General features: G+C 43.3%; 1 protein-coding gene across 1 annotated transcript in view; it reads right to left on the bottom strand.

Moving 5' to 3' along the window:
* LOC131663118 (torso-like protein) overlaps positions 1-18,221 on the bottom strand; it is a 32,045-nt gene extending 13,824 nt beyond the window's left edge. The window contains exon 1 of the mRNA XM_058933224.1: positions 17,827-18,221. The gene's annotated coding sequence lies outside the window, so the exon portion shown is untranslated. The remainder of the gene's footprint in view (positions 1-17,826) is intronic.
* Positions 18,222-20,940: the final 2,719 nt, after the last annotated feature.

Below are 20,940 nucleotides of genomic sequence, written 5' to 3'. Positions count from 1 at the left end.
ACAATAATTTTAGATAGAGAGTCTAATTATTATAAGAGATTAATTTCGGAAATGATATATATTAATTTGTCTTATAACACTATAAATAGACAAGAAGACACTAGTTTACTGAGTAAACAATATAAAGGTTTATTTGATGTTTTAGCTGACTGATCTCACATTTATTTATAATAAATTTTTAAAGTTTGTTTTGATGTACAATGATGATTAATGTACTGTTTTCATGGCTTAAGAGAGGGGATACATCTGATTGTGTGATCTGTTTTGGTATAAAAGGCAACAGACACTGTTTTGATTTGCAGTATTTCTTAGTCGTTGTCCGATTTGAATTTTGAATATTCGAACGAATGTTATAGGATGATTTTGACAGTGTATTTTTGACTTTATTGTGATTTTTAATTTGATTGTGACTTACGAATTGAGGTAAATGTTTTTTTTTAGCGTGATTATTATTTGTTTTTTGGTTTATATCTGTTATTGTAACCATTTTCTCGTTTTGTTTTTTAATAAAGATCTGATGAGGTTGGATATTCACCAACGAAACACACGTGTGTAACCTGAGATGATTGTTTGATTATTATTGTTTTCACAACGGGTTGGCTCTAAAATTGGATATAAAAAATTTTTTGTTTGAATTAAGAACAAATGTGTTTAAAATCAAATTTTTCTATTTTTAATCGACTCTATAATGTTATTTTTGATATTAAAAATTTTTAAACGAGGTTTCAATCAATAGAGCCTTTTAAGAGGAACAACAATCCATTGTTAGGGTTTGATTTGCATGCTTCCGAAGAAAGTTATTGCTGATTTTTATAGGTAGCCTGCTTTGTCCAGCTTTCTTGAAAATTCGGAAGTTGACTTCTTGCGATTAAGGGTTCTGAGAATAAGTTTTTGACATTAACAAATTTTGAGCAAGAAATATTTGGATAAGGTTTCCGAAATAGAATAAGAATCCGCGGTCAGAGTTGGAATTGGACGCGTTTGAATGAAGTTATCGCTGATAAACCTTTTGGTACCCCGCTTTGTCCAGATGTCCCCTAATTCAATACGTTGTATATTATTATAGAAAAGATTCGTCATTATTTATTACTAAATAAGTTTGTCGATAACGATTTTCTGGCAATTATGAATACGTTTCCAAGGATAATCGCTTGATGTCTTAATAATAATACTCGACACGATTCCATTGGTTGACGGACGACAATAGTAACTCGCGTGTCGCCGTCTTAATTATAAATTTCATGGACTGCTTGGCAAAGTGCAGCTGGAGATAAAATTATCCGAGCACGTAATAGGATGAAGAAGAAAAAATTACCGCAAGTGTCGTGTTTTTCCATTGTTCGACAATTATGTAGGAGGCAGAAATAATAGAGGCATGGGGCAAAAGTAGGACGGAATCATCGGTGAAGGTTGAGCGCGCGAAAATATTGTCGTGGAATAATACAAACCCGCTTGTGATATAGATTGCAATACGATGAGCTTTCCTGAGCTGCATCGTGTAATTGTGACAAAGCAAAGAGAGCGATTGAGGGGATATTGGCAGAGTTTGCGGTCGGGCACTGTTTATGCTTCAGTTGTATTTCTCACAAATGCAATTTACTACCGACGCCAGAGTGCGCAACAGCGCGCAAAAAGAAGGACAAAGTCTCCGAATAAGAGTGCACATCTTGAGATTTAAAGCTGCGGTAATGAGAGAGAACCATGGGAATTGGCAATAGAATTTATAGGGCTGTGCAATAGTGCGGTTTTTCGAGGCACGACTTCGGTCGATCGGATAGGCGGCCAAGCGGCTTATGGGAATTGGGTGTTCATTACGGAGTTTTAGCAAAGTGTGTGGCTACGGAAGCAAGGCAGAAAACTTTAATATAATCGTTGAACGAACGAACGAACGAATGAACGAACGAACGAACGAAAATAGTGACGGGAGCCGAAATTTAAGAGGACGCGAGCAATGCAATACAGTTATACAGCGATTGCTATAGGAAAATGCGATTGCAGGCCGCGAGTAGCGAGAGAAAAAGATTGCGTATCGATCGAACAAATTTTTGAGGAGAAAGCCTGGAAATACGGTGCAAGTCTCGCGGCTGCGAGCAAGAGGAGGTGCAATTCAATTGTCCGGCTGAGTGGAAAAATAGATGATAGCGTGTGTACAGCGGCTTGGGGGATGAAGTATTAGTAGACATTGTGGTGTGTGTCCCGGTGAGCTTTGCCGTACACGTACGTCTCTATCAGCCCGTGAGGAGCGAGGAAGGATGTGTGCGCGTGTGTGCAGAGACATCTGCTGCGCTTATTGGCCACATGCATCTCGTGCTCGTGAACCGCATCGGCGCGATCTCTCGTGAAATTACGAGATCGCAGCGTGAAACCATCGCCGATGAAAGCAGCAACATAGTGCCCGGAGAGGCGCACAACCCAAAGAAGAAACAGCAACCATCCCACCCATCTCTCTCTCTCTCTCTCTCTCTCTCTCTCCTCTTCCTCACTGTATATATCCTTGCTTGTATATATAGATATGATACACGTAATGCCGCTGCCTCCTTGGAAATTGCTCTGCAACGTGGCCCAAATCCCATTTTTTCCGTTACGAGAACGAAAGCCTTGGCGCTCGCTCGCTTGCTCCGCGCGCAGGTGTACACGTCTGTGTTTGCCTCTCTTCTCTTCTTTGCTGCACTCTGTGTGTCTGTATGCGCTCGCTTGAGCGCTGCCGCCGATGCTGCCGCTGCGGCCGTGAGTTCTCGAGTTCGATGCTGCTGCTGGCATCTAATGCACGAAGGGTCGATGTCCTCCAAATCTTGGAGTTACGACGACGATGACGCGGACCAAGGCTAATTTTGTTGAGCGAACACGGGGGAGCCGTTCTCGGGCTCGTACACGCCGAGCAACGGCAATATTAAAATAAAATTAGAAGCGGAGCGCTTCTAGTTCGAGACCAATGATCCGAAAGTTCATTTTTTCCCCTGTCGCAGCGTCATTTACGGGCTGCGGCCTGTAGTTCACACGTGGGCGTTGTCGAATTCCAAACGAGAGTTTTATTTAAAAATTGACACGCGAAAATGCGTATAATTTACGTGCGACGTGCTCAGCAACATTTCATTTTTTCGCTCGTCACGTTATTTTTTTTTAATTGACTGGCGAAGGTTTATTTTTCAATCAGATTTTCGTTACGTTGATCGGAAGCCGCTACAATGGTATTAAATTTGCTACCGTTCAAACTCGAAACGCATTGATCTTTGTTTGTCGATCGGGACTCCAATAGAAATTGGTTTTACATGAAGACAGGTATAAAATTGAATATAGCGCATGCGAATGGAAAAAAGGTCGGGAAAACGACGCGTGGATGGATGCGCACGTCTTGCTTTCTTCACTTTTCTAGCGTGCGGTTATTAATGCTGATTCGCGATTGAGGACGGCCATCGCGAGGAGTAAAAGCCGCGCGCAACCGGAAAGGAATGCTCGGTAAACAAACAAAATCGTGCACTACAGCGTTGAAAGTGCATTTGGCGCTGCGTCGACAATAAAAGCAAGACTCGCAGCGGCGGCGTTGGCTTACGTAACGCCCTGGCTTTGATATCGGAGAGCCGCTGTATAATCGGGTAAGTCTGACGACGAACAAATAAGTATAGCGAAGGCGCGCGAGTTGAGCGGCGGGAGGCTGCGTCAGAATGATATCGGGTAGTTGGGCGCGTTACGTCAGTTGCCGGACTTCCTTGTGCATAAAGATCAGCCGTGCAGCGGCGGCAAAGAAAAACCGGGCGACCGAATGCGCTTGGCCGCGCGGTACGGAAGCGCGGCTATCTGCTGCTGCTGCTGCTGCTGCTGCTGCTGCTGCTACTACTACCGCCGCCACTGCTGCCGCCGCTGCCGCTGCTCTCGCGCGCGCCTCCGACAAAAAGTGCACTCGCTTTCGATACCGGTGCCACTGCCGCTGCCGCGCTCTTCCGCGAGAGTATGGCAACTCGTTTTACACGTCCAATCTCAGTCGCGCGCATTGACATTCTCCGCGAACCAGATCAGCCCGCCGCTCCTACGTGTGCCAGGTGTATCCTCGACTCGCGTTTTCCGCTTTCTCTCTCCCTTGATTTTTCATTCGACTGTGCTGCCCAGCCAAAGTCGCCGCTGTATGCCGCATCTCTGCATCTACTCCGCATGGCAGTCAATAGTCTACTGACCGATGCCGGTCGCATCCGCCCCGCCAACAATCTCGCATTCCGTTCGAACGCTGAGCCGTGGAAAGTTGCATTTTTAAAAATAATCAAGCGAAATTTTTCAATGCGATCCGGCGCGCAGGGGGCGTCGGGCTGCTTTTAAATCACAGCCTCGTTAATAGCGAGAGAGCAGGCACATTCAATTTGAATAATTCACGGTAATCCTGTCGACATCCGCAACTCCAATCACTCTAATGAAAAGCTATTCGAAGCTTCTTTTAACGAGCAGATTTGCCAAGGCTCAGTAATTACTGACGGCTCCTAACTTGAAAGACACACTTTGCCCGCGCCAGCGGCAGCTGGTCGATTTTTCGGAAAGGGCTAGCTCGAATTCGACGACGACTCCGCGAGCGCGACTCGACTCGTGGCGTCATTAGTTGAGCTCGGAAAATCTGAGTTCGAACAGTAAACACAGCAGCGGAGGCCGCAGAATAACCGGCATGGACGCGTAATTAAATGAGATTCTCGATAAAACGAGGCCGGAGCTGCTGAGTGGCTCTTTTCGTGCAAGAGCTTCTCTTTGTGCGCCGAGCTGCGCCGCGAAGAAAAAAAGCGAAGCGGGGCCAAAAAAGAAAAAGAAAAAAGAAAAAAAAAAAGAAAAGAACGCAGAAAAGTCTAATTGATACAGTAACGACGGGCTGAGGGGCTGGCGGAGTCCGCGCCGGCGCGCCGTTCCGCTGGCAATTAATTAAGCGCGATAAGTTTCCGCGTAATTGCAAGCTGGTAGCTGCTTGCCGGCGCGCGTCCCGTGTGCCCGCTCTATATAGGCATATCGCCGACCTTATAAGAGCCTACCCTGTTTTACGCTCAATACGCCAGTTTTCACTTTCCGAATGTTTGCCTGCGTGTGTGTCCGTGCGGTGCAGCGTGGCGCTTGCACAGCAGCAGCTTATACCTGTACAGAATCACACTCGCTGCAGCGGCGGCGGCGGCGGCGGCGGAAAGAGAAAGGAGAGGATTCGATTTGCGCGCCTGCTCTCTTAATGAAGTGTAAGTATATATATACACATGGAGAGAGATCTTGCTTGGCTGCTCTGGTCGGTGGGCCGGCCGGCGGGCGCGCGCGCGAAACTCGCCACGCCAGCGAGCCTCGAGATGAGGAAAAACGGAGATTTTCTCGCTGCAAGATAGTTGGGAAATTGAGCACGATCTATTGTCCTTGCTGAGTCAGCCTCTGATTGCGAGCATAATTGCAAGTGGGCTGCTACGGCAACGGCCGCGGACGGCTCGTGTGCGTTGACGAGCGATTTCACACTGACACCAGGCGACAGACTAGACGCGCGCATTGATATCGATGAGGACTCTGCTTTACGCGTAACTTGGCTTTCTTCTGACGCAACCCCGTCTAACTTCCACGCACGTGCCTCTCGTGCTTCGCGCTCGCGGCAATATATTATTCTGTTGCGATACACCGAAAATTTCAAATTGGCTTTTGCTTGCACGTAGCTCGTAGCATGCGCGGTATGTTCGCCCATATGCCAATCAAGTCATCACATCTGTTTCCTCATTATCGCGAGCGATCGTCATTTAAATAAGGAAAACAACTGCGTCCGCTTACTCATCTCGAGTATGTAATTAGTTTAAAAGCGTAAGTTTCATCTCAATCACATGCCGACTGCATCATTGCCCACCAGATATATCGTCGTCCAATCATCAAGCTACAGCTTGTAAGTCATTGGCGTTACGTGAAGCGCTACGAACTTGCAAATCCTTTAATCTGGGTGCAAAAACTTTCGTCGTGCGGTAGATTGCACAAGAAAAATTAGAGATTCGCGCGGCATAGCCGCGCAGTAGTGTAGAGGTGTAGAACAACTATCACCCGAACAGCTCGCTCGCCTCAGCCGTGGCCAATGTCGTGAATTGACAATCGAGTCGAATCAACAAAGCGTACACAATATTACGAAATTTCGTCAACTTTCAAGAGTTCCATGCTGACATTGAAGAATTTTGCAAACGTGGCGAACCAACAACTAACAAAAGCCTCTCGTTACGAAAAACAGATGCCACGTGGTATTTGATATCGCCATAGTTTTGTACGTGCGACTACGCGAATGTGTGACACGAGTGTAGTATAACTAAGATGCAAATTCATCCAATTGAATCTCGAATTGGTTACGACGTGACTATAATATGTTTACGCTCGTTTGTTTGTATGCAAGCTTACGACAAGATGTCGTAACGGTCGATGAAACGCTTTGAATATACTTTTATTATACGCGCGTTAGAAAATCGTATCACGACCTTATTTTCTCGGGGATTGCTTTTTTCATCAGCTAGAGTGGGCTTTCGTAGCCGTGCTATACTCAAACGGATTATTCATTCGATGATATATATTACGTTACTGTTACTTCCAGAGCTACGTATATTTTGAACGCGGCAGAGGTACCATAGGTATCTGCTATTATCCGTACGCATAGCTTGGTTCCTTTATTTGAGGAGGTTCGGTAAAGTCAGTTGCGGGACTCCTCTCTCAACGCGCATCGCCCCGCATAACCGACAAACTCGAGTTTCCATTCAGGTTTCAATGATTAGTTACGCTTTCCAATAGTGACCTTAGCTCAAACTTTGGATTTAGATTCCGCAATAATTATCTTACATGTGTACAGGTTTTTTTATAAACTATACATTTTATAACTGTGCTTTTACAGATGGTTCGCGCTTCATTTTCTTTGGAATTTCGATGGTAATAATATTGAAAAATTCAAGCACCGTCGTCTACTCTAATCTATCATAGTTTTTAATTTTATCATGGTCTTTGCATTTTAACGTAACTCCAGAACTTCCTTAAAGTAAAAATGGTTTCGAGCGTTATCGCGATCTTTTTTATTTTGAATTATTAAATAATTCACGAATATATCAATAAATGTAATTAATTTTGCGATCTGTCGAACAATCGATTCAATCAACTAATTATAATGTGAAATAACATTACAGCGCGATCAATAACTTGTGAAACTTTATATAACTGAATTTAATTGATTCACTTATACACATGTAGACAACGTTCATAAATTTTACATAAAACGAATACTTGGAAAATTAAATAATTAATAAAAATAAAAAAGTAGGGGATTTGTAAAAAATGAGTGTTCACATTCAGAATGGGTTGACATACATATTTGCGAAGACAAGATTGTAAGGAATTTTACCTGAACGTCACACTGGATATTCGTGTTATTTCTGTAGCATGGTTAATTGAACTAGCACATTCAACTAGCACCTTGTCTTTTTTCATGCACAAAGAAATCTCTAGTTGATGAAGACATATAAAATGCACCTCTTGAATGTTCAATGGATTTGGAATAAGATACAAGAGCAATATCTTCGAGGTTATGGCTCTTTATAAAAAACGGTAAGAATTGTGAGGAGGAGTAAGCCACCTTTGATTATTAACAAAGTGTACACTACGTCTAGGTTTACTAGTAAAACTATATTTGTATATTAAAACTTTAGTCGTAAAACAATCTATAAAATTATTTGTTCAGCATTGTAGAAAAACAATGTAACCTTATCCCAGTACACGTAACAATTGAAATTACATTTATTTCAAGTTCTAAACTCTATGTGTCATAGTGGTATCTCTCAAAGAATACTCGTTTTGGTATAATTTTTTGTAATTTTAGGATAGTTTCGTTGAATTTAACTGACGTTTTTTGTAGTTTCTTAATCACAAATTGACAAGAAATTCAACTTTTAGGTTCAAACACTCAAAAATTCAAAAATTCAAAAAAGACAATCAAAATAAAATAAATCCAAAATATTCAACATGTTTGTCGCCATATTGGAACCATTATTTCTAAATTCAAATACATAATCAGTACCCCAATAATCAATTAACCTAATATCCCAATTGTAAAAAATCGTTATCCTGAAAAACGCTAACTTTTTTTCTATGATACTTTGACATACTATTTGTCTATAGTAGTATGTAAACGAGATCAAAATTTGAGTATTTTTTAATTAGGACGTAACGATTATGAAAATGCATAGTCAGCGTCCAAAAAAAGATCAGTCTATTTATATTTCATCATATAGTCAGCAATTCTATTATCGTAGAATATACCATTGAAGCATAGTCGTGATTTAATGAACGTACAACCTTTGCGATGGTTATATAGTTTGAAAGTACATAATGGATTCGCGGGGAGATTAGAAGTCGCAATTTACCGTTCCCAAGGCTCTAACTACACGGAATGATTTGTAAATCTTTGGATGAAATGTCAGTCTCAACATTGTTTGCTTAAATTAGAAATTAAGAATGATATTGTTGGGTGCGTACTTGAACTCCTGTTTTTCTGTCTTTCAACTGTCGTAAATCGCATAAAAATAAATGTACAACGGAACCATAGAATGAATCATACGGCTTTCACGTGTTTTAATGAACGTTACTTTACTTGGTACTTGACATTTTGAGAATAAAGAGCCGTCTGTCGGCGGAAACATTATATTTTGATGAGCGTAAATGGAAGGTTTTAAAAATGATTGTTAAATGACTAATAGTCTGTCCATTAAAAGAGGCCCTTCAATTGGTACAGAAGTCATTGCGAAAATAAAAAGCTCGTCGTTTTAAATGAGCGAAATTAAAGAAGCAATTATTTTTGGGACTGAAGCATCAAGTGGAGTCTTAGTGGCTGGTGCTGGCGGTTGGAATTTTGAGAAGTAGCCGACAGTGGAAAGGCCGTCATGCATTACACCGGATCACTTGGGTTTAGTCCATTTCCGGCGATCTTCTGCTCCCTCGGTCGCGGCATCAAATGAGACATAAAGAGCCTCTCTCTCTCTCTCTCTCTCTCTCTCTCTCTCTCTCTCTCTCTCTCTATCTCCTACTGCCTCCCTCTTCTCTTCCATGATACTAATTGTTGTGGGTCACTGACTGACCAGCAAGAGAGAGAGAGAGAGAGAGAGAGAGAACCGCTGGCAAAGACATTTGATACGGGCACCCGCTATTCTCATTTACTTTGTATGCGCTCACTTCACCTAAAACCCTAACTATTAATTCAATTCACGAAACTTGCATATAGGCATCGAATATGTATTAAACGTTTCAGCCGTAACATCATATTTCCATGCGCACATTCCGGAACATCAGTTTTTATCGGAATGATTTATTTTTTCTGCAAATTTAAGATAAACGAAAAATTATTCCAAAAGCAGAATGGGACAAGAAAAGAGATACAACTATCGATAAGGAATCTTTTACGAGGAGAGAGAAGATGTTAGCAATGATCTCATCCAAATAATAATAGCTTGACATGATTATACTCATTACTCAATCTCGTTTAGCTCAATAAAACTTTTGCATAGCAGCTGTTGAACGATGCAAATTGACATTAACGAACTAATTTGAGCTCCAAAATAAGAAGAGCGCATTCGCAGCGGTAAAAATAAAACAAAAATCGGCTTTCGCGTGCGTTTATCCAATATTTTATTCAAACTCTTTTACACAATTGTTTAATGCTCTGTTGTTTAAAACTGGAATGTTATTTTAGTTCTTGCCGACTTCAGATATTATTTTGTGGAATGAACTATACGTATATAAATGTCTCGTTAGCAAATATGATTCGTCAGCGTTGGGAACGTTAATATAAAGCTAAATTTTTTTATCCTGAAAATGTATTTTCTCGTTATACGTGTGTTTTATACATTTTTCCATATTTCCTCGGAAATATCGCTGTGAAACTTGAGTATTTTACAATACCGTCTCACTAAAAAAGTTCACAGCTAATAAACATTTCCTATACCACTGCTTACGTTATATTGTTAAAGAAGCAAGAGTCAAAAATATTACAATGTGTTTTGCATTGAATACATCATTATCCTAACATAAACATACTTTTATAACTGAAACACTGGGAACGTTATGTATTACCTATTTGAAGCAAATTTTATGGCACAAGATTAAATTATCATTGAAAAGTTGCACGAAATTGGTGTAAAATAATGTACTTTAATTATTCATGGGATTTGCATACACAGAGGATAACAGCGACGTCGTCGCAGCTAATTATACATATTTTTTCGGTTTTTTTTATGACATCTGAATAAAAAAAAGAGTAAGAGCAAACAAAATGTAATATATATTTTGAGCTTACAATTGATTTTATCTTTGAATTTGAAATCTCAACGCGTTACAATATTATATGCCCCTTTCTATCTCGTATACGTTAAGGTTTGAAGTACAAATTGAATTAATTTTTGATGAAACCTTGTTTAATGAAAACTAGCTAAAAGGGAATCGAATTTACCGAGAATGAAATATTGGTAAATAAATTGTTCACCGGATATCCATCTAGTTCTTCGCTGGCATTATGAATGGAAAACATTGTTGGGCAATAATTTGAAAAAAAATCTAAGACTAGTATTGCATAGAAAAAAATGCTATAGAAAATATATATGATTTCAGCATGCATTGGCCTAGTAAGAGGCAAAGACTACTTTGAATGCGCAGAACTTGGCGAATTTCACAGCAAACTTCGACGTCATTGTCGAATCAGAGTTGTAGGAAGAAAATAAAGCCGGGAGTCGCGCGGGAGTCGGTGCATGGAAGCACGCAAGCTTAAAGGCGCAGCACAGGTATAGCTGAAGGCACGTAGAGCAGAGGAGGGTAGTATAAGTATCAAGTCGAGTATATAATTGTAGTTTGCTCATCGCTCTTGGGAGTACATGCAAAGGTGTTCACGTGAGAGGGGTAGGATTTTGCTGGCGTTCCTCGCGCGACTACCAGGCAAGGTGCAGCGCGGAGGGGGAGCAGGCAAGTTGGCAACTCGGTAAGAATGCAGAACGGCGGCGTCGTGGCGGTAGGTACGATGCTCGTGGGAAAAGTCGCTCTTTCTGTGCCTGGATGCGCCGCGGCAACGTGTGCTCGTGACGGGCCGCTCGAGTAGGCACGGCTGAGAGAAGAGAGCCGCACAGACGGAAATTGCAATTTCACACGTCGACACTAAGCTAATCGACTAATGTCGCGGATGAGCGAGCGTGCGCTAGTGGCGCGCTTGTCGGCTGCATGCACGCACCGTAGGAGAGACGCGGCCCGCAGAAAACGTCTTTATTGTCACGCCTACGAGAGGATGCTTCCGCACTTGAATTTGGAACGCGACCGACAGAGAGAGAGAGAGGATATCCTCCATTTACAATCTTGGCGTTGCGTGACATGCGCCCTACCAGCGGCACTATAGCGGCATAGCGAATCAGCTCTATTGCGCGCTGCTAGCTGTATAATTGATTTTCCGATATTACTCACTCTCGCCCCTTCTCCGTTTCTATTTTATTCAATAGCTCGCGACTACCCTTTCACCGAAATACAATACGCTCAATTCCGCGGCCTGGCGACGTTTGTTTGCGCTCTGCTCTCCCATTTATTTTTGCGCTTCTTCCGCGAAATCGCGATGGTAAATGTTCATTTTTGAAATATGTCCGTGCTGCTCCCTGAATTTTTAGCGACACTCAGAGCTACATGCATAGACACTTCAAGTTCCTGACACATGCACATTCTGCAGAGGAGAGCCGATATTCGCTGAGAATGCCATAGATGCCGCTCACGCTACCGGTATTTTTCTGTCGGCGGCAAGTACAAGCTTTCGGATTCTTTGTTGGCTTTTCTTTTGTCTGTCCAAGTTAATATTACCGGCGTAGATCGATAAGCGGTCTCGGCATTCTCTTTCATTCTGATAATTAAAATCGACAAAGAAGACACTGCTAGCGTGCATAGCGAGCTCTTTGCGAGAGCTGCTAGCCTTTTTTGTTGCGCGCTGAAAATTCGTATCAAACGAAACCGCATGGAAAATCTATTTCAATTTGCGAAACAAAGTTTTGCATATCAATGCAGAGCACTTTGTGTGCGTATACAATAGCCAACAAATACTCTATTCTATTTAAATTCATCACGATTGAGCGCTTAACAAAGTAAAGTCTTTTATATTTTCGTGAAAAAGACAGCTATTATTATGTTTATATTTCTATTGTTTATTTACTTTAATACACCGTATTAATTAATAATCCGGATAAATAATGCTAAATACATCTTGGCGCTCTGCGTTTCTGCGTTCGTAAGACGATTAAAGCATTAGCATTGAAACGGGCTATTTAAATTATTATTATGATATGAAACTGTAAAACAAGGAATTCGGGCGAGAGTAAGATTGATGGTTTTATCGAATTTTCAAACGCGTTAGGTGCCCAAGTATACGGACATACAGCCGTCGGAATATAAAGTTGCTTGGAGAGAAGTCATGCTAAAGCGAAATTTGAATGGGAGCTGTACATGTGTGCGACGGTCGATGGCATTGTGCTCGGAAACGCAAGCGGCTAATTCAGCCACACTTGTAGCGGTGCCTCCAAATGAATTATTTGCTGAGCTCCACCGAACCATGCGTTAATGGAATCTCAGTATTTGTACAATGAACAAATGGCTTCATTAGCTTCTACGGGGCGGCTTTTCCAATTGCTTTATCACAACAAGGCGCGCGCGTGTACATACTTTCCTTTAACTCATGCGCAAACTTGACTGGTGCACGAAGTTGAATTTCATACTTGTTATATCGAATTAATCGCTCGCGCGCGTACGCGTGCGCCAGTCGGATATAAAGTAACGAACTTACACGTAAATAATCAGCATTGTTATTGATCGGCAAATGTACACAAAAGTATATTGGAACAAACTGCTAATTGGATCACATTGAATGGTTATTTTTAGCAGTCGACATTAATATGTCGCGAACGAGTAACGTGGGTCCAATAAGTTTTCCATAGTCTATCAATATCCGTTTGAGACCTCTTGTCGACAATTCGCCGATGCACGGCTAGCCATGACGTACGATACCCCCACCCCCTCGTTTTGCACAATACCGTCGCATAAATTATTCGCGAAAAATTGGTCTCTCGCATTGTGATTATAGCGACATTACGATACTTAGTGCCCTGCATAAACGCGACTCCCCATTTGTCACGCTTCGCAAACTCCTTCCTTCTCCCTCCGTTACTCCTGTTGTTTTCCACTCAATTTATTTTCTATTACGCTCGCCATTTCTTTTTCCAACGCTCCTCTTTACTTATTGTCTTGATTTTCTTCCAGTTATTTTTACAAACTTTAATCAACCGATGCCTCTATTGTTTGGCTTCATTTACAGTCGAGTATTTAATTAACTTCTACGCTTATTTTCATAGCTAACGGATAATACTTTTTCATTTGAACTTATATCTCGGATAATTTACAGATCAAACGGAATGAATTAAATTTTCAAATTATGTGGCGCTTAATAATGCAGAGTATCGTTTGATTGCATAATCTTTAAGAGCTGGTTTTTGGCCTCGTCACATTTCTTGCATTATGTTCTGACCAAAGTCTGTAACCGCATAAGCTCTCGAGCAAGTTTCATATTGCTTTGTGGTTTCACGTCTGTAATTTTGACATTTTCTTTTGTAGATCACGGTTCCATAGCTTAAAGTAGTCAGTAATTCTAGAGTAAAGATTTCCACTGATTGTGAGACCGATAAAAAAGCAAATATTTGAATACTAATAATTAATGACTTTGTCGAACTCTTTGTAATGACAATAATATTTTGTATGAAAAAATATTACGATGGATACTTAAATTAAACCAAACCATCTTTTGTTTTGGAATTAATGGCATATCTCAAAAATGACCAAAATTACAAAATTCAGCTACCATTTCACTAGAAATACTCTACGTTCACACTAATTGTGATAGAGTAGCATAGTTTAACTTTATATTTGCGTACAGTATTTCGGAAAATTCAATTCATTCGCATATTATTCGCGCTTAAAGTAGCAGGTTATACGAATTTAATTGTTTCATTAGATCGCAATAGCTAGTTTTACAATAATTCAATGGAATTTGTCGAATAAAATCAATTTAGCTGTTTTCTAACGGAAACTCACTATAGATGCAATGTTACGTACAGACTAGATTTGATAAACGTGATAATGTATCAGCTAGAACTATCAGGTCATAAAATGGAGCTGCGTAGAACCGCAGCTCCATTACTCTTGCTAAATAATTCACGCCTCCCTTGTTATTTAACAACACGAAACGTGCGACTTCTGGGAGGCTGCAGTCAGCTGCAAGCTTTTACAACTGACATCTGTCAGCTCCGACTTTCTGTGCTTAATGTAGTATATCCTTCATGATTATTACAATATTGTTCAAAATTGTTATATCTCACTTTTTTTGACAAATAATACAATTAACATAATTAATAATCGTTTCATTAAAGAAGAATGCAGTTTGAGATGGATAAAAGAATTGCATAGAAGAAAAACAAATGAATTTATTCATTTATTAATCGGATTCTGGGCGGTTTGAAAAAAGTTTAATTAACAATTAGAATGAATTTTAAGTCGCTTTCTGCACTTCCAAGCTATAAATTCAGAATGCACTGGCTGTTAAGTATGAATAAAATTGAATATTATGTGTACACTCTACGTTCGGGGTGGGATTCACTGTTAACTCAAAAAGAAAAAAAAAGAAAGAAAAATACCGAACAATCAAAAGTATTTTCCGACATTGTTACTCACGATCTGATTCTCGTTCGGTGATCAATTATTTAATGACTATAGGACAACACACATACATTAATCAGATAATTGTAATAATCGCAGTTCAAGTATGTAGTTGATTTATCGTTATTGCCTGCACTGTTTTATGCAAATATGTCGTATAAAAATCTGAAGTGCATTATTTCTTATATTAGAAATAGTATCCGTCGAAGTTTTTATAGCTGAAAAAGCAAACTCGGCCTTTTATTTCATTTTAACATTCGTGTAAATATGTGATGGATGCTTTCAAAAGTCTTTCTTCACTCCTGCTACATTATTTTCTTTTCCACGTACGAGCAAGAAAAGTATATAGCACGCGCGATACATGATTCTCCATTCTAGTCAAAATTTTCGATTTTTTGCCTGTTCAAGTTACCGAGCATGAGCAAAGTGTTGGCCTACATAAGATCTGGCACACAACACTACGCTGCGTGTGCACGAAACATCTTCTGATCGACTTACGACGGGTAGAGAGACTTTATGAAATCTATTGGCTCGGTTTCATTATGATAAAACTTGAAGATTGTATAAAAAGTTAGGCTAAGGAAATTCACGGATACGCGCGCGCGCAGGGCAGAAACTTGCCGGCGTGGTATCGATTATATTAAGGAAAATGTCGTGAAATATAGCCGTCGTTATGTACTGATTGAACGAGACGAGAGAGCGATAAAGAAAGAAAATTGAAAAAGCCACAGCGAGACAATTCGAAGCCATTCGCAAAACATTATTCGCATCTCAATCATTGTTGCGCTTCGCTCGCATGTGCGCAGCCAAGTTGTTCAGCACGCGGGCGCTGTCAGATTGCAACGTTTGCAAATTTTTCAGCGCTGCGAAAACGGTGCCGTTTCGCCCTCCCTCTTTTCCCTCACTTTCCGACAACTCGACCGAAATAACATGCGCTGCGTTCAGTGTTGACAGTTCGACCGCAGCTACCTGCGGTCGCAACGTTCATGCATCTATAACAGCGCGTATAGTCGTAGCTACTCGGCCTGCAGCATAAGCAACACACCGCGCTCGCCCAACTCTTTCGTTAAGCGTGGCACCGGCACTCCGTGTGCGTACAGCACCAGCTCGACCCGCTTTTCGCGATTATTCGATTCGAAAGCCAAAGCGTCACCATGTTTTACGCCGAAAATGCGCGTTTCTTTCACCTCGACGTTCTCTTTCTTACCCGACGCTCGACGAATCGTCTAATGACTCGCGCGATTGAGTCACAGCCGCGAGCGCCAATTTCTATATTGGTTATATTCAAACGCCGCCGCGCGCTCGAGTGGTAATGCCTTGCGTGGCATTATGTGTCCATAGGGAAAAAAATCGATGCTGAAATTTCGCGAAGGGATTGCCCAACGAGCGTCTCGGTGATAATTTTTCAAAATGCTATTTCAGTTTTTCGTTTTTCTGTTTCTCCTTTTGGCACAGGCGACCGTAGCTGCTTTCCCGCAGGTTTCGCGCGGAATAGCCGCGCTGCCTCTTTCTCGCTCCCTTGCGCGCGCGCGCGAGCAACTTCGGGTAAACAGGCTGCAGGCGGAGAGGCGGCCGGGAAAATCCGCAATCCGGCGCAGCAAAGGAAGAAGGGAGGAAGGAAGGAAGGAAGGAAGGAAGACGAGCGAGTGCCCAAACAGGAAGAGGAAGTGCGTCGCAGACGGCAGAGGGAACGAGCGACGAAGAAAGAAGCGAGAAAAAGGCAATAAGATTTTCAAGAGCTAGCTACGACGGCGACTGTCAGATCGAAGGAGAAAATGCGGCGAGCGCGCTTTGGCAAGACGCGCTCCTGGGCAGGCGAGTGCATTTAAGGTCATTACTGGAGTATCAAGGACGCTTTGCTCTATGGCAGTGCGCCACTGCTGGCCAGCTGCTGCTCTCCGCTCGCTCTCAGAAGCACGTGCCCATACAGCCGCTCGCGCAACGACGATTCTTCTTCGTCCGTATCTCTCCTTTTTCTCTTCTCGTGCTATCCGTGCTGGCTGTGCCTGCGCTGCTTGGCAAGGGCGAGAAAAGCGCGCGCGCGAGAAACGAAATTAATGGCGAGCGCAGGTGCGCATTTGTCATGCACACACAGCTTCCGCTCGCTCACGTGTTGCTCGCCCTCTCTCTCTCTCTCTCTCTCTTTCTCGCCAGCTCTCGAGGAGTCTTAGCTCATGCTGCAGCCATTACGCTTAACTATTGTCTTTTCTTGCGCCCGCCCTCTAAGCACATTACGCATCGCGGCGCACGCAAATCATTCGCGGCTTTTTCGACTTAATCGCCCGGATACGAGTAATCGCCTCGACAAGTCTGTCGTCCAATTCTCACGCTGCATTCATTGCGCTCTCGCAGCGTGCGCCTCCGACCTCCGCTTTTTTCATCTCGGCCGCGTGTTGCCAGATCGACTGACGTGCCTGTTTCTTTCCGCGATCATCAGCAGACTTTGCCAGTTATTTCAAACGCCTATTATTTGGCGTTCCTGCAGTCAGTTTGCAGTCGAATCGAGCACATCGCGAGCTTCTTATTAACGTCAGTGCCATCATTCATACCCTTGCTCTCCTTCTCTCTTTCAAATTTTCGACTCCAAGTCGTCACGATACGCTATCGCCAAATAATAGTATCTTATCGTATTTTTCCATCGCAAGTAACATCGAGACGTATCACGCTTAACCGCGCGCCTTACCACATTCCATTTGTAACAATATTACAAGAGTGCGCATCTAGCGCACACGTGTCAACGCGTTGGAGTAAGTCTATCCGTCATGAAAAGAGCAAAGCGTTTGTACGTACATTGCCGATGCAAACAAAATTGATATTCGCGTATGTCAAGGTAGATATTTCACAAACACGTAGACGAAAATCGATATCTGTCGACATAGCTACTAGCGCATCAATCAGTATCGAGTAAAAAAGGTCGCCGTAGAAACGCGTTAAAAAAATTTACTTAGAATTTCGATTTTTCGGATAGTTGCGTAATGATCGTCTGTGAGATATACTCGTAAGCTTTACATATCGAGTTCTTTGCTCGCGAACTTGGCGGCAGCTGTGCTTATTCTTTTAAGTGTAAACGCAAATATAAAAGAAATTCTATAGTCTGCTCACCTGATGAAAGTTAGAAGTGCGAGCGTCACATGACTTTGCTCCGAGGAACTGCCAAATCACAGCCACCAGGTGTCACCTGGGCTCTCAGACCGAGGACAGCATGTTCGTTCTCTCACTCTCTCGCGCTCTCTCTCTCTCTCTCTCTCACTCTCTCTCTCTCTCTCTTTTTCTCTCTCCACGAAGAGAGCTTCGGTCAATAGCGATGAGAAAGAGCGAGGCGAAGGCGACGGGGACAATGCGAGCGGTGAGAGACACTCGCGAGGCGGCCCTTTCTTCGAAAGTGAGCGAGCGGAGCGCGCGCGCGTGCGGACCGGCTGCGAGTGCCGGACTGACGGCAGCGTGCCGCGAAATCGGCTGCGGAGCTCCGGCGCGCGCGCGCACGGCGGCGCGAGCGAGCGAGCGAGCGAGAGCGCCCGAGCCTCGGCCGGAAAATCGGTGTGTCGGTGGGCACGCGCGCCTGCCTCCAACTTTCGTTGCAGCCGGCTCTCAACTTATCGTGGCTTCCTCGAGGTCTTCGGCCGGTACGTGTGTGTCAGGTCGCCTGGCGGCAGATCATATAGGCCCGGCCCTCGACTTCATCTGCCCCCCCCCCCCCCCCCCCACCCCGACCCGGCGTCGTACGGACGCGACTTTACGTACGTGCTGCACGTCGGCGCTCAAAGCGTTACATTGTTTCCCGTGGCCCCAGCGGAGACTCTGACTGCTGTATGTGCCTCCGTGAACTAACGAGTTTTTCGTTTCTTCTTTGGGCCGCGCTTTCTTAGCCTTCCTCTTCCTTTTCCTTCTCTCTTTCCCTCTCCGCGCCTTTTCTGGCGCTTTTTTTCTTTCACCAGATAGAACACAGTTTCCCTGCTAGGAAGAGTTACGCGGAAATTAACTGCTGCTCTTTTCCCTCCTGCGTTCGCATTGAAAAGTTGTTGCTCCGGTTTTCTTCTATTTTTTTTTTCTTCCTTCTCCCGAGCGCCCTCGGTTTTCCTCAAAGCATTTGTATGCGTGCTGCACGCTGCACCGCGTCAAAAGATTCGCCCACACCGCGCCAGACTGCGAGCGCGCGTGCCACCTGCAGCAATTCTCCGTGAATCATTTTAGCCAGACGCGCCGCTCGAGCGCTCCACTTCGCTCTTTGTTCTTTTTATTTTCACTTGCATTCTGCCCGATGCGAGCTGTTCGGATACTTCAGCGGCGCAATCTTCTGCCTAAAGGTCGCTCGCTGATTAGAACTCGCCACGCTTTTACCTTGCGTTCGTCTCCGCGGAAGTGGACTCCTTGCGAAAGCTGTAGCACGAACGTGACTCAGTTTTTAGCGCGTTAACGAAAATAAGCGAAGCTCCCGCGCTCGGGCTGCCGCCGCTCGAAGAAATCAACTGCTCGATCATTCTGTTCACGTTCTCCAAGCCATTGTGTGTCGTCAGATTATATAAAGTTTTACGTTGAAACTGTTTACCCAATAATTTCCTTTGCCATTCACGGCACGAGGTGCATCGTTCCGTGCCACGTCAAAAAATTCGTTGATACACGGATAGTTTTACCGTCGTCAGACGTTGACAACAACAAAAGAACTCGACGCATGTTGCATTCCGATAAAATGAGCTTTTGTTGTAAAAGTCAAAAGTATACTGCAGTGATACAGCCAGCCAAACAAGAAAGTCGCGTTGCAGCTGGCGTTTGATAAGATAAACATTACGTCGAGAGAGACATTGTGCTTGTTAAAGTTTCTGTTGATTAGATAAAGCAAATCCATGTAATTGTAAGCCATTCTGCACGTTTGCATGCACTTTTGATATGATACCTACTTAGAGAGCGTGTTTCGAGCGCGATGAGCGCGCGCGACGCCGCGTGCCACAGGTAGCTACAATATCATTTCAAATGAAAGATCGCGCGCAGGCAGGCAGACTATCTAACGGTGACTTTGTTGCATAATGCGCGAGGGCATAAATTTGCCAGGGAAACAGCCGTTGTCTCTGCTCGCTGCGACCATAACGGCTGCGACACAGTTAAAAGAGAATGGAATAAAAGTTGATGAAGAGCTAGAGGGTGCAACGTATCCGAGAAACAGAGGGACTTGTCGCTGCTCTTTCCGATGTTCGCACCTAATCAGCAAAGGCAACATGCAGATTTATACTGCCAGCGCGTTCACTTGTCGTGCGATGCGCGCACAAGCTGCGCGCGCGAGCGCCAGAAAGAAAGCGACAGAGAAGGCGAGCTCATCTCGCGTCAAGGCATAAAATAAATCATCCGTGTAGTCGGGAGAGCCTTACTACGTAGACCGAGAGATGCCCTATACTCGCTCGCGTGCGCGACAAAATCAATTCGAGAGGGGCCGCGACATCGAATCCCGTAGTCCATAAATCTGCTGCATTTACATACGTACCCAGTTCGTCCTCCCTCGTGTCTCACTACGCTCATCTCACTCCTATGCCTTTGCCTCTCTTTTTTTATTTTACTTTTACCTTTACCTCCCATTTTACTGCTCGTTTTTTTTTCCCAGCGTTTTGCTCGCTCTTGCTGTTGCTAGCCTTTATGTTCGCACGCGCGCATGGGCGCTTTTTACCTATTTCTCCCCGTATACTGCCACCCGCCAGCATTTCCGCTGACGAGAGCGTATTACCATTTTTCAACTGTAAATTGAGCGATGGTTGTGTTTGCATATTTGAGAATGTATGTCGTCGGGCACTGCAGTCGTCGCAGACGCCACCACCGCTGCCCAAGCTTTGCTATGAAAATTCATTCATAGATAGAGAGAGGGGGGGGGGTGATGAATCTGCATAGCTGAAGCGAATGAAAATAAAAAGATTTCTTTCCTCGCGTTGTTCTGCTTTATGGAGCTCAAACTTATTCTGGTGTGGCTTGCTGGCTGCTGTAATTTCCTTGAAAATTCTATTCATAATGAACGCAAGTAAACAGAATACTAAACTAAGACTAGCCGCACGTCTGATATACCGCCATTGTTCTCTCGACTTCTGAACTTTCCAAAGGTCCTATATACTTAGTTGAAATATTGCATTTCTCCACTATAATATTTGAAAAACTCAAAGACATCGCTTTATCGATTTTGAAAGCTAACTATGATCATTACTTCTTTTCAATGCAATTCATTTTCGAAGTGAGCTTTTT

Source organism: Phymastichus coffea, unplaced genomic scaffold (assembly GCF_024137745.1).
Source record: "Phymastichus coffea isolate CEN01 unplaced genomic scaffold, Cenicafe_Pcof_1.1 PCOF00031, whole genome shotgun sequence".
In the NCBI taxonomy this organism is placed as follows: Eukaryota; Metazoa; Arthropoda; class Insecta; order Hymenoptera; family Eulophidae; genus Phymastichus; species Phymastichus coffea.
This window is presented reverse-complemented; position numbering and strand designations above follow the sequence as displayed.